This window comes from Lygodium microphyllum, chromosome 30 (assembly GCF_053477565.2).
Source record: "Lygodium microphyllum isolate KBCC chromosome 30, Lygodium_microphyllum_v1.1.10, whole genome shotgun sequence".
Taxonomy (NCBI): Eukaryota; Viridiplantae; Streptophyta; class Polypodiopsida; order Schizaeales; family Lygodiaceae; genus Lygodium; species Lygodium microphyllum.
Genome location: NC_141164.1, coordinates 20,319,264 through 20,333,415, shown reverse-complemented (window position 1 = coordinate 20,333,415; position 14,152 = coordinate 20,319,264). Strand labels below are relative to the sequence as shown.

At 40.2% G+C, this 14,152-nt stretch overlaps 1 long non-coding RNA gene across 1 annotated transcript; it reads left to right on the top strand.

Moving 5' to 3' along the window:
- Positions 1 to 11,238: 11,238 nt before the first annotated feature.
- Positions 11,239 to 13,119, top strand: LOC148009608 (uncharacterized). Its single transcript, XR_015689714.1, has 3 exons — positions 11,239 to 11,544; positions 11,653 to 11,692; positions 11,904 to 13,119. It is a non-coding gene; the product is annotated as an uncharacterized LOC148009608 (long non-coding RNA).
- The last annotated feature ends 1,033 nt before the right edge of the window (positions 13,120 to 14,152 follow it).

Genomic DNA, 14,152 nt, shown 5'->3' with positions numbered 1-14,152 from the left:
TGATGTCTGGAAACTTCTCAATGAATGCCAAAACTCCCATGGATGATCATTCTCTCTATTTCTGCATTTCAGTTTGTTTCCAAACAATGTGCCATCAAGATGCATGTCTATGTTGCTTCAACAGGGAGAGGAAATAATCCACCACATAGAGCCTGCATCATGATGATAATATGTTTCCGCCATTGTGGGATGAACCTCTTGTAGAAAGTGGCTTTGGCAATGAGATTCTCCAACTCTTCAATTGTTGAAGGAACTTTGCAAGCATCCATTGAATTCTTTTCTTCTTGGCAATGCCATTTTCTTCATAATCAGCCTCTTTTGATACTTGTTGATTGGCAATTTTCCTCGTCTGCGACCAAAAACATGGAGCCCCAATAGGAATACCAAGGAAATTGGGATTCTACTGCAAGAAAATCTATATTGTATCATCAACAACCATCTTTTTCATATTTGATATGATCCCAACAAAGAAAAAAACACCATGAACAAGAAATCTTCATGCAGCTTCATAGAAGAAATTCCCCCACGGCTTTAACTTTAACAAAAAATAATCATTTTCTTCATATTATTCATATAATTCTTTAATAGACTACAAAAATACAAAATAATGCTTCACTTTGAATGGAAAGATATCACATATTATTCATCTTCAAAGATTCCATAGCTTTCTCTCACAATCTCTCATAGATAGATACATTGTCTTGCAGACAATTGGCTATCTCTCACTTGTCAAGAATCGCGTGGTGGGGGGACTTGCTCAAGATGCTGCGCCGAACACACACAGAATGCATAAGGAGAAGCTCACTCAAGAGACAAGAAGAGAGATGGAGGCCAAAACGTTTTCTTGCTGGTTTCTTCTTCTTCTTCCACACACTTTACAATGTACTCAAAGTATAGATAACATATAACATAAAGGAAAGTGGCCTACTAAGTCAAACAATGCATAACCGACTATACTATCGACTGGCGCTATAACTATATCATCTATAAATAGGTGTGACAACTTGAATATAATAAGTAATGAATCAGTGGCCATGTGAGAGTCATAATGACCACCGACGTGCTAAGTGTAGACGTGTGGACCCATCTAACCAGAGCTTCGAAACTTTTGAAGCTTCTCTGTACCCAATGCCTTCGTGAAGATGTTAGTTATCTAATCCTGTGTGCTGACATACACCAAGTCAATCTCACCTACTAGTACCTTCTCTCTCACAAAGTGGTAGTGTACCTCAATATGTTTTGTCCTGGCATGGAACGCAAGGTTCCTAGCCAACTGTATACTGCTTATGTTGTCACAATAAAGGACAACTGTACCTTCTACCTGCACATCTAAATCAGCCAATAACTTTTGCAACCATACTACCTCACATGCTGCAACAGCAGCACCTCTATACTCAGCCTCTGTACTCGACAAGGCAACTGTAGACTGCTTTTTGCTGCTCCAAGCAACTGCTGCACTACCAAGAGAGAACATGTATCCGCTGGTAGATCTTCTATCAGACATACTACCAGCCCAATCTGCATTTGTATATCCAAACGCCTGTACATCTGTACCTGCCTCATAGAAAAGTCCATAATGTAATATGAACTTCACATATCTCAATATGCGTCTGACTGTATCCAAATGTGGCTTTCTAGGTACTTGCATAAACTGACTCACAAGACCAACAGCATAGCTCAAGTCTGGCCTTGTAATGGTCATGTAGATCAAACTCCCCACTATCCTCCTAAACATAGTAGGGTCTTCTATCTCATCCCCAACATCAGCACTCAACTTTACATTCTGCTCCAACGGGACTGAAAGTGGTTTGCATGCTGTTATACCATACTTGGACAACATATATATATATCCAAGCCATACTGTCTTTGGGACAGCTATATACCATCATCACATCTGATCACCTCAATGCCAAGGAAGTACCTTAGCTCACCTAAATCCTTCATCTCAAACTTCTTCTTCAAAAAGTCCTTGACATCAGCAATCCCACTATCACTATCACCTGTAATAATCAAGTCATCCACATAGATGACTATGATGACCAAACTTGCATCTCCCTTTCTCACATAAAGTGAGTGATCAGCAATCAAAAACATAAAAGCCAATATTGACAAGATACTCTCTGATCTTGTCAAACCATGCTCTAGATGCTTGCTTGAGCCTATAGAGCGCCTTCTTCAACCTGCACACATATGTGGGATGCTCTATACACTTCTTCATGCAAATAACCATGCAATAAGGAATTCTTCACATCCATTTGCTACAACCTCTAACCTTTGGCTGCTACCAAATCAATCACACATCTAACAGTTTCCATCCTAGCAACTGGACTGAAGGTTTCATCATAATCTATACCATATGTCTGGGCATAGCCTTTTGCAACCAGCCTAGCTTTGTACCTACTAATAGAACCATTTGCATTGTGCTTAATCTTATAAACCCACTTACATCCAATAGCTTTCTTGCCCTCCGACAATGATACTAGATCCCAAGTCTTATTGGCCTCTAATGCAGCCATCTCCTCATCCATTGCTGCATCCCAATGAGTATGACCAACATCATCCTCAAAACAAGTGGGCTCAACATCCTCAACTAGTTTCACCATATAAGCATAATGGTGAGCTGTATAACCTTCAAAACCAAATCTTTTAACAGGGTATCTAACCCTCCTAGATCTGCATACCACTGGATCACTCAATGGAGCCTTTACATTACTATGAGCTCTCTGTACACCTGGTGTCCTAACAGAAGGAATTCCAAGCTCATCATCCAAGCTCTCTGAGCCACTGGAGTATCCATCAAGCACTGCATCAATGCTATCTGACACTTTATTCTTTCCTTTGTCTTTACCTGTAGTGCTACTAGATACACCTGAAGATATAGAGCTACTCCTTAGTCTCCCAGACCAAGGACTACCAGATGATGTCTTTGGTCCACTAAGAGTCCGTGATTCTTGCTTTTCAGCCTGCACATGAGTGTCATGATCATTATCATCATCCAATGCATCACCACTAGATGCATACCAACTGCTCATTTCATCAAAGATGACATCCCTGCTAACTCTGAACTTACATGTGACAGGGTTATAACAACGATACCCTTTCTTCTCTAAAGAGTATCCAATAAAGACACATTTTTCTACCTTTGGATCAAGCTTCTTCCGTAGCTCATCTGGCATATGAACATATGCAACACAGCCGAATACCTTCAAGTGCGATACATCAGGCTTCTTGCCTAGTAAAGCATTCTTCAGGAGTCATCCCATGAACTGCAGCTGTGGGAGTTCTGTTCATAATATAAACAATAGTATGAACAGCCTCAGACAAAAAATGCTTAGGCATATTCTTTTCAGCCCATTAAGGCGCTTGCAACTTCTGCAATATGCTTGTTTTTCCTTTCTGCAACCCCATTTTGCTGTGGGGTATACTTGCATGTGAACTGTCTCTTTATCCCATGAGACCTCAAAAAATCACTGAACTCATTCGAGAGGTACTCTCCCCCTCCTGACCTCAAGCACTTTACTTTCAAGCATGTTTCTCTTTCAACTACAGCCTTGAAAGTTCTAAAGTGCTCAAAAGCTTCACTCTTTTCCTTCATAAAATATACCCACAGCTTTCTAGAACAATCATCAATGAATGTGACAAAGTATGAACTGCCTCCAAGAGATACATTTTGTGTAGGCCCCCAAATGTCTGCATGCACAACATCAAGGATATTTCTACTTACATCTTTGTCATGTGAAAAGGGTTGTCTTGCCTGCTTACCAAACTGACATGCTTCTCATACCTTATGAAATTCTGCAACTCTAAATGTAGGCAAACCTGTAACCAACCCTGTGGACTGCATTAATTTTAGCCTTTGTACATTTACATGTCCAATGCGTTTGTGCCAAATTTCAATATCTACAACAACATCTTTTCCTTTAGCATACATAGCAGCATTCATAGTAGGACTTCCAGCATCCAGAGTAAACATACGTCTAACTCTACTTCCCTTTGCAACTAACCTGCACTTGTCATTGAAGTCTTCTACAAAGCAGCCCTTTGCATTAAATCTGACTTGCAGCCCTTGCTCTACTGACACCAAGTTCTTTGTAATAGATGGTACATGTAATACATCTGAAAGACTCTTTGTCTTACCATCATGCAAGGACAAGGAAACTTTTCCAATGTGTGAAATTGGGTGGCATGAATCATCACCTATCTACACATAACTTGCATTTTGCAAATCCTGCATCTCTCCAAACCATTTTGCATGGCTGGTCATATGATTGGATGCACCTGAATCAACATACCAAACATCATCGTGTGTTCCCTTTTCTGTAATAGCATTCAACATATGCTGCATAACAAACAGACGTTCATTTTTGTCTTCATTCTGTCGTGAAGACGATGCATAGTTTCCTTGCTGAAACTTACCATTGTGAATATCATCTTTCTTAGCATAACATTGGGCTGCAATATGACCTGTTTTGCCACAATAGTGACACACAATACCAGAGTTGTTAGAACCTCTGTTCTGCCATCCACCTCTTCCTCTAAAGCTTCCACGTCCTCTCAAGTTACCACAACCTCCTGAAACATGCATATCGCTAAATTTCTAATTCAATCTATTTTATTGGTTGTCACTACCACGTCCTGTACCACAGCCTCTTGAAGAGAACCTGCCACGTCCCCTTCCTGAAGTGGAGTAGAAAGCTTGGACCTGTTCACCACTTCTTTCAGATCTTACTCTGCATGTTGATCTCTTCAGTGATTATAAGGGAGACTTACTCATCGAAATCTGGAAATGGCTTTCTGACATATACAGAAGTTACAAAAGACTTCCAAGACTTTTCATTGTTAAGTCCACCCAAGGTAGATGGCACCAAATCATCATCATCGGGCATTGCATCAATCACTGCCAAGGCATCTGCAATGCTCCTTACCTTCAGTGCATACTCATTGATAGACATCTTCCCTTTCTTCAATGTATTCAACTCTTGCTTGAGTTGAATCTTTCGTTCCTTTGTATTTACGGAAAACATACTTTCAAGTATGGTCCAAGCTGCATATGAATTCTCTACATTTCTGATATGTCCCAGAATATTATTGTCAATTTCTACAGACAGCAAATACATGGCCTTTTTGTCTTTTGCATTCCATTCCTTCCGTGCCTTTGTCTCTTCTGCAGTTGGAGGATCACTCACCTCCGGCTCCTTTTCTTCACCTGACACAAACTCGTAGAGGCCTTTTCCAATAAGGAAGTTTGTGACATGGAACTTCCATGAAGGGTAGTTGTTCTTGTTGAGCTTCTCAATGATGGGGTTTCCACTGTTCTCTGCCATTATCACAAAACTAATACCAAATAGCAAGCAAATCTTCTGCAACCCTTGACCTGTAGTACACAGCAATACACCAGACAGCCTTTTTCACTATCTGCTCAACAATACATACAATCTGCAACTAGTTTGTAGATAAACCTTGTGTTTATTCACTCATAAACACCTTTGAACTTAAAGATTTGAAATCTGTAACCTGTGCACCTATATACGCAAACACAGCTAAAATTGCAGGGTATCTCGAACTGCTGTCCCCAACCTTATGGCTCTAAAACGGGGCTTGAAATGACCTCAGATGGCCAAAATAGCGGCGGGAAAGCCCTAAAGGACCTATTTGTAGAAAACACAACGCTCTTCGTGCACACCAAATCTCACTGCAATCTAAGATTTTTGCTCTGCCCTGCTTCTGGTGCCTCCACAGGCACCGTCCAAGAGAAAGAGTGGAAGAATGGGAGAGCTTCTTACCCGTGGCTTGCTTGCTCAAACCTTGCTTCTTCTCCTTCACTTCAGCCCTCAAAATCAGCCTCTCTCAGTGGCGCGGCTCTGATACTATGTCAAGAATCGCGTGGTGGGGGGACTTGCTCAAGATGTTGTGCCAAACACACATAGAATGCACAAGGAGAAGCTCACTCAAGAGACAAAAAGAGAGATGGAGGCCAAAAAAATTTCTTGCTGGTTTCTTCTTCTTCTTCCATACACTTTACAATGTACAAAAAGTATAGATAAGATACAACATAAAGGAAAGTGGCCTACTAAGTCAAACAATGCATAACCGACTACACTAGTCGACTGGCGCTATAACTATGCCAGCTATAAATAGGTGTAACAACCTGAATATAATAAGTAATGAGTCAATGGCCATGTGAGAGTCATAATGACCACCGACATGCTAAATGTAGACATGTGGACCCATCTAACCAGGCGGTCCATCATTAATATCCGCATGTGTTGAGCTTGTTATCTCAACATCACTCACTCACTCTCTCAATAGTACATTATATTCTCACTAAAATACTTAATAATCACTCACAATAGCCCTTCTTTGGTCATGAATACCCCTCCAAAGAGGTGTGTTTGATATGAAAGGTCACCAAAGCCACTACAATGACTCTTCATAGCTCACTATTGTCACTTTACTCCAGTCTTATCTTGAGTCTTCAGGAACCGCTTCTTCCACTTCTTTGAGCTCTTTTGAACTTGCATTCACCTCTTTTCAAGGCTATAAAACTTTCTCAAAGTGAAACATATATTCCATATAACACTTACAAAGGCATATAGAACAAAACAGAACATGAACAGAGGCTCTTCAGAAGGAGCGTTACAGAAGGTCAGCAAAAAGTATCCAACTCAACTAGAACCAATAAGAATAATAAAAAACCATTCAAAGAGCTTTCAAAGGCCTCAAACTTCATCAATCATTACTCCATCATTCCATGGGAGAATTGTTCCTATGAAGTTGTGTGAAGATTTCTTGTTCGCGGTGTTCTTTTCTTTGTTGGGATCATATCAAATATAAAAAATATAGTTAATGATGCAATATATATTTTCTTATAGTAGAATCCCAGTTTCCTTGGTGTTCCTCTTAGGGCCCTAGAGGCCTACAAGAAAGCTATATGTCCTACTCGTCCAATAGGAGACTTGGGTATTAAAAGAAAGGTGCCTACATTGCATTGTGATACTAAGATTGCCATTCAATTGACACACAGCCTTGTTGTTTATGCAAAGACAAAGCACATTGAGGTGAAGTATCACTTTATTGGGGAGATGCTTGAGAAGAAGTGCATTGATCTTTTCAAGATCAATACGGATAATAATCCTGCAAATCTCCTTATGAAGAGTTTATCTTCTGAGTACTTTGCACAGTATAGAAAACTGATGGGCATTGGGTAGTATTTTCACTTTCTTCTTATACTCCCATAAAGGTGCAGTGGCATTTAAGTGAGAGGTTGTTAGGGTAAAGACCAATGGCCATAGTTGTGGGTGGCACCCCTTTTACATGTACACACTATATAGTCGTACATAAGTGAAGATAGAATAGAATAAGTATACCGTTTATTTTGTACCCACATAACTCTCTTGTTTTCTTCTCTCTATCTCTCAACCCTCTTGTATTCCATAGCTTCTACCTTGCATCCCACCATTTATTTCCTCTCAAACATTGGTATCAGAGCAAGGTGATTAGAGGACACATTCAAATTAGCACCAATTAGCCAAAGACATGGGAGAATTTCAAGAAAAGTCAAAGAATCTTTACTTCCATCTCAGCATCTTTATGCAAGGCAAAATTGGATAAACTTGTCATGGCAAGAAGGTGATAATGTGTCTCTATACATTGAAAGTTTTTGGTAATATCTTTTGTTATTATAGATGCTTGAGAAAGTTTCAAAGAGTATGCTACAACATAAATATGAACATGGTCTTCAATCGAGCATTCAAGCTAAGTTGAATTCTCTTAAACCTACTTCACTTCACAATGCCATCTCTTATGTCCATGATGCCGAGAAATAATTTCAAGCTATCACCCAAATCATTTATGGGAAACAATACAATCCATCTTGGCCTTTCAACAACAACCACATCCCAAAGAAATCTTTCAATCCTTATTGCCTCGATTCTTTTCTAGCCAACCAAACTTCTAACTTTCAACCAAAAAGCGGTATCAAATAAAAGTACGAAAGCAAAAAGGTAAAGCCTCAATATTAAAAGTATGGAGACAAAAAGGTAAAGCCTCAATATGTGAATCTTAATGCAAACACAAAAAGTTCAAGTTTACTTATCACCATTGTAGACAACTAGGTCATTTTTTAGTAGATTCTTGAGTACAACTTGCATCCAACAACAAAAAGGCCATGGTTGGAAAGTTTTGAAGAGTAGATGCGAGAGGAGTTCATGAACCTAAGAGTAGAAGCCTATGTCTTGTGACTGGAATCCATACTGAAGAGATAGACCAACCATCATTTGGATGAAGGCATCTAGAAGGGAGTTTTCCTTAGAGGCCTACAACCAAAAGTTTGCAAGTTTGTGGAATTGAGAAGACTAGGCAATATGCAAGCTATAGTGGAAGGTGCAAGATTGTATGATAAAGTTGAAGCAAGGTTGTCAATGACCTTCAAGAAGAGGAGTCCTACCTCCCAAGAATGGTATACCCACCAAATGCAATCCCAAAAGTTCCCCACCCCTACCCCTAGATGCAAATAGTGTCGTAGTACAGTGCACCAAATCCACAGTGGCCGTCAACAACAGTGCCTCAAATGATGGTTCCACCACAACAGCAGTGGCCTCAGACAATTCCCCTAATGGCGACTCAACAACAATGGAATCCTACCAATTGGAATCAACAACCCCCAATCTCAACAGAAGCTCTGAATCAGAACCAAAACAAAGGACCCTCTAGATCAACCCAAACAGTGTATGCAGTGATCACAAAAGCTTCCCTAAACCCTACTACAAGTGCTCTAGGAGGTGAAAATCTGAAGGACTACCTGTCCAATTTAGTCAGAAGCATGAAGAAGGAGCTTATAGATGTGATTACAAAATAGCTACATATGCTAAAGGTGAATGCCGCCAATATATCCACTCATGTGGGAGGTGGGAGAGATGTGATGCATTCTAATATATGGTGTGATGACAGAGAGCAAGATGATCCAGAATTTCCTGATACTTCCCTTTCTAGTTAAAACTGTTACCCCCTGGTACACAGATATAGTCAACCTCTTGGCAACCCAACAATATTCCCTTGGTATCTCGAGCACTGTGGAGAAGAAGAAGCTTCTGTTGAAATTAGACCCCTACACTTTGTTAGATGGTTCTTTGTACAAGAAAGGCAAAGATGAAGTCTTACAAAGATGTGTTGCAAGAGAAGAGATTGAAATCATACTAAAAGCATGCCATGATGAGCCTTGTGGTGGGCACTTTGCAGAAGAAGAGGTAGCCAAAAAGACCTTGCTTGCAGGATATTGGTGGCCGACCCTCTACAAGGATGCCTATGACTATTGCAAATGTTGTGATGCTTGTCAGCAAATGGGGAAGCCTACCAAATCTAGCACCATGCCACTGTAGCCAATCCTTACCCTAAAGCCGTTCAAGAAATGGAAAATCGACTTCATTGGTTCTATTGATTCTCCAACCAGATGGAAGCAAAATAAATACATCTTGGTCTGTACAGACTACGTGACAAAGTGGTGTGAAGCCAAAGCTCTGAAATGGGATGATGGCAACAACATGGCCTTGTTCCTGTATACGATAATATCATCACTCGTTTTGGTAGTCCCCTAGAGTTTGTCAGTGACAAGGGTACTCACTTTCTTAACAAGCTTATGGAAGAATTGACAAAGCTATACAAGATCCGCCATTATAAGTTCACACCCTATTATCCCAAAGCCAATGGCCAAGTCAAAGTTACCAATAGCATCCTCTGCTTGATCTTGATAAGAGTGATTGTTACACATTGCCGTGATTGGGATGATGGACTTATAGAGGCCCTCTAGTAGGATGGCCTTACAATGCATGGAAGCCACACAAGCTCTTAGAAAGGCCTATCATGACAACCTCACCAAAAGAAATTCAAAGAAGGTGACTTAGTCCTAGCCTATGATTCATGATTTGGCAAGTTTCCAGGCAAGCTTCAATAACATTGGATGGGCCCCTACAAGTTACTTGCTATCAACCCTAATGGCTCTATCCAGGTATAGACCGTTGATGCCTCTGATGATCCCTTCCTGATCAATGGCTATCACCTAAAGAGCCTAGGGGTTGTCTTTCATAACAATAGCAAGTTCGTAACTGATAGGTAATTTAATAATAAAATGCAAAGTAAAATTTTTACCCATAAAAGGAATTTGTATAGTTCTCACCCACTCAGATCACCGCACTATAGGTAGATGAACTATGCTTGTGGAGTTTACTACTTTAAAGTGACAATTTTAATCTATTGGAATAAACCCATAGTGACTACCAAATAAATTCTATAGTTCACAATGTGCAAGCAATACTTTAAAGTGATTGCCAATCTTATTCCCATTAAGATGTTTATAACCAAAGAATTCCAAAAGCTATTGAAATGAGGAAACCACTTTGGATGCTCCTTGAGAGAATACTAAACATAAGAACTTTAAGTGTGGCTTTATTTTTGATTGCTTTCAACATCGAGAATTTATTATTTATTATTAATGATGTTACATAGCCATGTGGTATGCAAAGACAATTTAATTCTATTTTCTTGGTTTTTAAATATGTTTAATTTGCATTTTCCTTGACCAACTCTACTCTCTTTCTCTTATTGCTTACTATTGTATTCCTTCACTTCTGCGTTTTGGCACCAAAGATCGTCTACTCAAAGCTCGCATTGTCCTATCATACCACTTAGGTTTGAAAATCAAGACCACCATGCCATAGAGCATCAACTAGTTAGATGGAAGCCTCATTAAAACATGTTGCATGGGAGGTGAAGGAGGTGATGGGGTGCATCTAGGTAAGAGCCAGTGACTACTAGCTAGAGGGAAGGCTCGGTGGTCCTATCATACCACACCCTAGGTATGATGATCAAGACCCACCATGCCATAGAGCATCAACTAGTTAGATGGAAGCCTCATTAAAAGATGTTGCATGGGAGGTGAAGGAGGTGATGGGGTGCATCTTGTTAAGAGGTGGTGACTACTACTAGCTAGGAGCTGGTGAACACCCAAGAAGGGGTTCATCTAGCAGATTTTTGAATGGAGGGTGTGAAACAACTGGCATTATGAACGAATTTGTTAGATTTGTGCTCCACATGGATCACATTGATCGTATAATTGTAAGCACCATGTCACTTGCCTTAATCCACAATTCGCTAAGTCGCCAAAGTCCTTAGAGTTACTCGATCCAACGGTCCATATGAAAGGCCAGGCTACAGAAGGAAACAGTTGATTGAGGGTACACCACATAGTACTAGAATAGAAGCTTTTGCATTCTTCTAGAGCGAAGGGTAGAGGCGTCATCATGTCGCCCAAGGGTTTCTACAACCTTCAAGGGTGCGCACTCCACTCCATTCTCTATCAGACAGAAGAGAAAAACGACCGCGACGAACAGACACTAGCAGCAGATCGAACCCCATGGCATTCCTGACATCTAGGATAATGGCGAAGCTCGGGATTCTGGAAGGGGCTTCCAAGGGCGTTTCCTGGCCTTGGAAGGATTGCAGGTGCTTGCCCGCCGCTCGTCCTGTGAAGATTAGTCTGCTCCATCAAAGGTACCCTTGCCTCCTGTTCTTCATCTTTTGCTTACCTTCTTCATTCGGAAGATCCACAACGCTCTGTGTGGGTTTTTCCTCTTTTTAATTTTTGAAACCATTTGCCAGGACACAGAAGCTCATACACCAAGTGCCTCAAATACCTAAGGTATCAGTCCTGATAGTCTATTTTGCATTCTCGTATAAATAATTGGCTGCATTTTGGCACCTCAACTCATGTGCTAGCTTACAATGTTTACATCCTGATGTAAGTAAATCTGCTAATTGTGATTTCTACAAGCAGTGTTCATGAACATGACAGAGTTACAGTCAGCATATTCTCTTCTTTCTGATTGCAAGTTTATATTCCTTTTGTGTAGGTGGTTGCCATACTTATCAGTGCTGCTTTATATACATACATCTGATGCGATTTGATCTCCTAGCTTAACCATGATGCGGGAGCCCTCAAGTGCTGGTTCTAGACGAAGTTTTTCTTCCACCTTGACTAGCATTAAACATAGCATTTTGTGGAGCACAAAATGTGGCCCCGATCAGATGTGCACCAATCATGCTAGGAGCACCAAATGCATTGCCAAACATTCTTGTTTGCATGCTGGGGATCACATTGATGTGATTGTATGCGAGTTTTGCATTTTGCTTGCCATTCAAAGATGCATTTTGCTTGCCTAAAAACGGGGAGCAGTTTGGGAGAGTTTTTGTGTCCATCCACATCCATAAATAGACAAGCTGCCTACCATTCAGCCCATCCCTTTTGTGCAGGTTTCTTACTTTTCAATGCAGATTTCAGTCATCAGCCTTCCTCCATGTGGCTGTCCAGCCTTTGCGATTGTTGCCACCACTTTGTTTGTTGCTCTAGCTCCTAGCGATTGCCCTTCCAGTTGCCACCTATTGCCAAGTGTTCCTTCTACTACTGTGTTTGGCCCTAGACAGCCATCACCAGCTCTAGTTGACACTCTTCTTGCCGCATTTGGTAGTTTCAACCATTGCTAGTTTCCTTAGGCTCCTCCATTGTTCCAAGCATCCTACTATTGTTGGTGATTTGTGTTTTGGTCTTCTTCACCCTTCAACTACTCCAATTGGTGGTTATAGTACTCTAAATTTATCTCCCATGGACCTCACACTCCGACACTCTATTGCTCTACCCTCGAGCATTCGGTACACTCTTACATTCATTTATTGCATTGATTAATTCACTTGAGAGTTTTCCTTCTCTCTTTGTTTGTGTTTGTGTTTTTGCGTTGAGTTTTGAATTTTGCTTTTTGCATTCCGGGTTTGAGTTTTGCACATCACTATCTTTGTCTTTGTGTTTTTGTTGTGGTTGTACACTCTATGTTTCCTTAGTGCAAACCCTAGTAGTTTCTTCACAAACATGTCTATGGCATGCATATCAAAAGTAGTAGTACCTATTAGCTTTATTTAGCCTCTTGTGTAAACACATAGTATTGTGTGTAAAACTACATGTTTAGGTGTGCACTGTTTACACCTCTTAGTATTGATAAACACCTCTTAGTATTGAATAAGGATCAAAGGGTTAGCTACATAGCTTAGCCTATATATTCAGGCTTTATCATTTGTACTAGCATCCATATCTATCCATTCATTTTTACTGTGTGTGTAAATGCAAGAGCTCTCTCTTCTCTCTCTCTCTCTCTCTCTCTCTCTCTCCTCCCCCCTTCAAAAAAAAAGGAGTTCCACCGTAGCTTGCTAGTCACGTAAGCTTCGTGCCCAACAATGGTATTAGAGCCATCTTGTTGTATTTTGCTTGTCTACTCCCCTTAGCCACCTTGACAAGCCATGTATGTTGATTGTTGCACCAAGTCTACTTGCTGAAGTCGCCATGATTAGTTTTTAGGAATGCAAGGCTTAAGAAGTGTTGTTTATGCCTTTTACTAGTGCGCAATTGCTTTCCATATAACTCGCTAAAGAAGAAGAGTAGAAAGTACTATGTTCACTAGCCCTCTACTACTCACTAGTACTATGGCTTCCCTTCTTCAACCTACCTCCTGTGTGTTGATTTGTGCTCTACTAGCAACCCATTGACAACAATGTCATTAGCTAAGCTAGGTTTTGCCTAATTTAATCAAACTTTGATTCCTAATATTTAATCTTTTGCCCTTTAAACCAAAAAATGCTATTCGTATTAAAAAAATGGGCACGTATATCCTTTTTCATGGGGCATTATCATGTCTCTCACATTTTTGGTTGGCCACACATAGGGCTCACGTAAGTCTTCCTAGGCTCTACCAAGCGCCTCAAGGGTATTGCTATATTTTGCGAGTATGTCACACATTGGATTTGCCTAGCGACATCACCACAAATAGATAACATTGATTGCATCTTCCTCAACATTGACATTGAGAGGGGATTTTGATTCCATTAAAAATATTTAAAATTCAAAATATGTATTTAAAACATTGAAAATATAAAGATAAAAAATTGGTTGATCGGAATTAGACATTGGTCATGCTCACACATGCACTAAGATCTTTTCAAGAATAATTATGAAAATTATTAAGTGGGATCCTCTGCCTCGATTTCAATCCAACATGAGTTGTATTTTTTAAAATTCATTTTATTTTGATTCATAAAGGAGATAATTTAGGGGGTT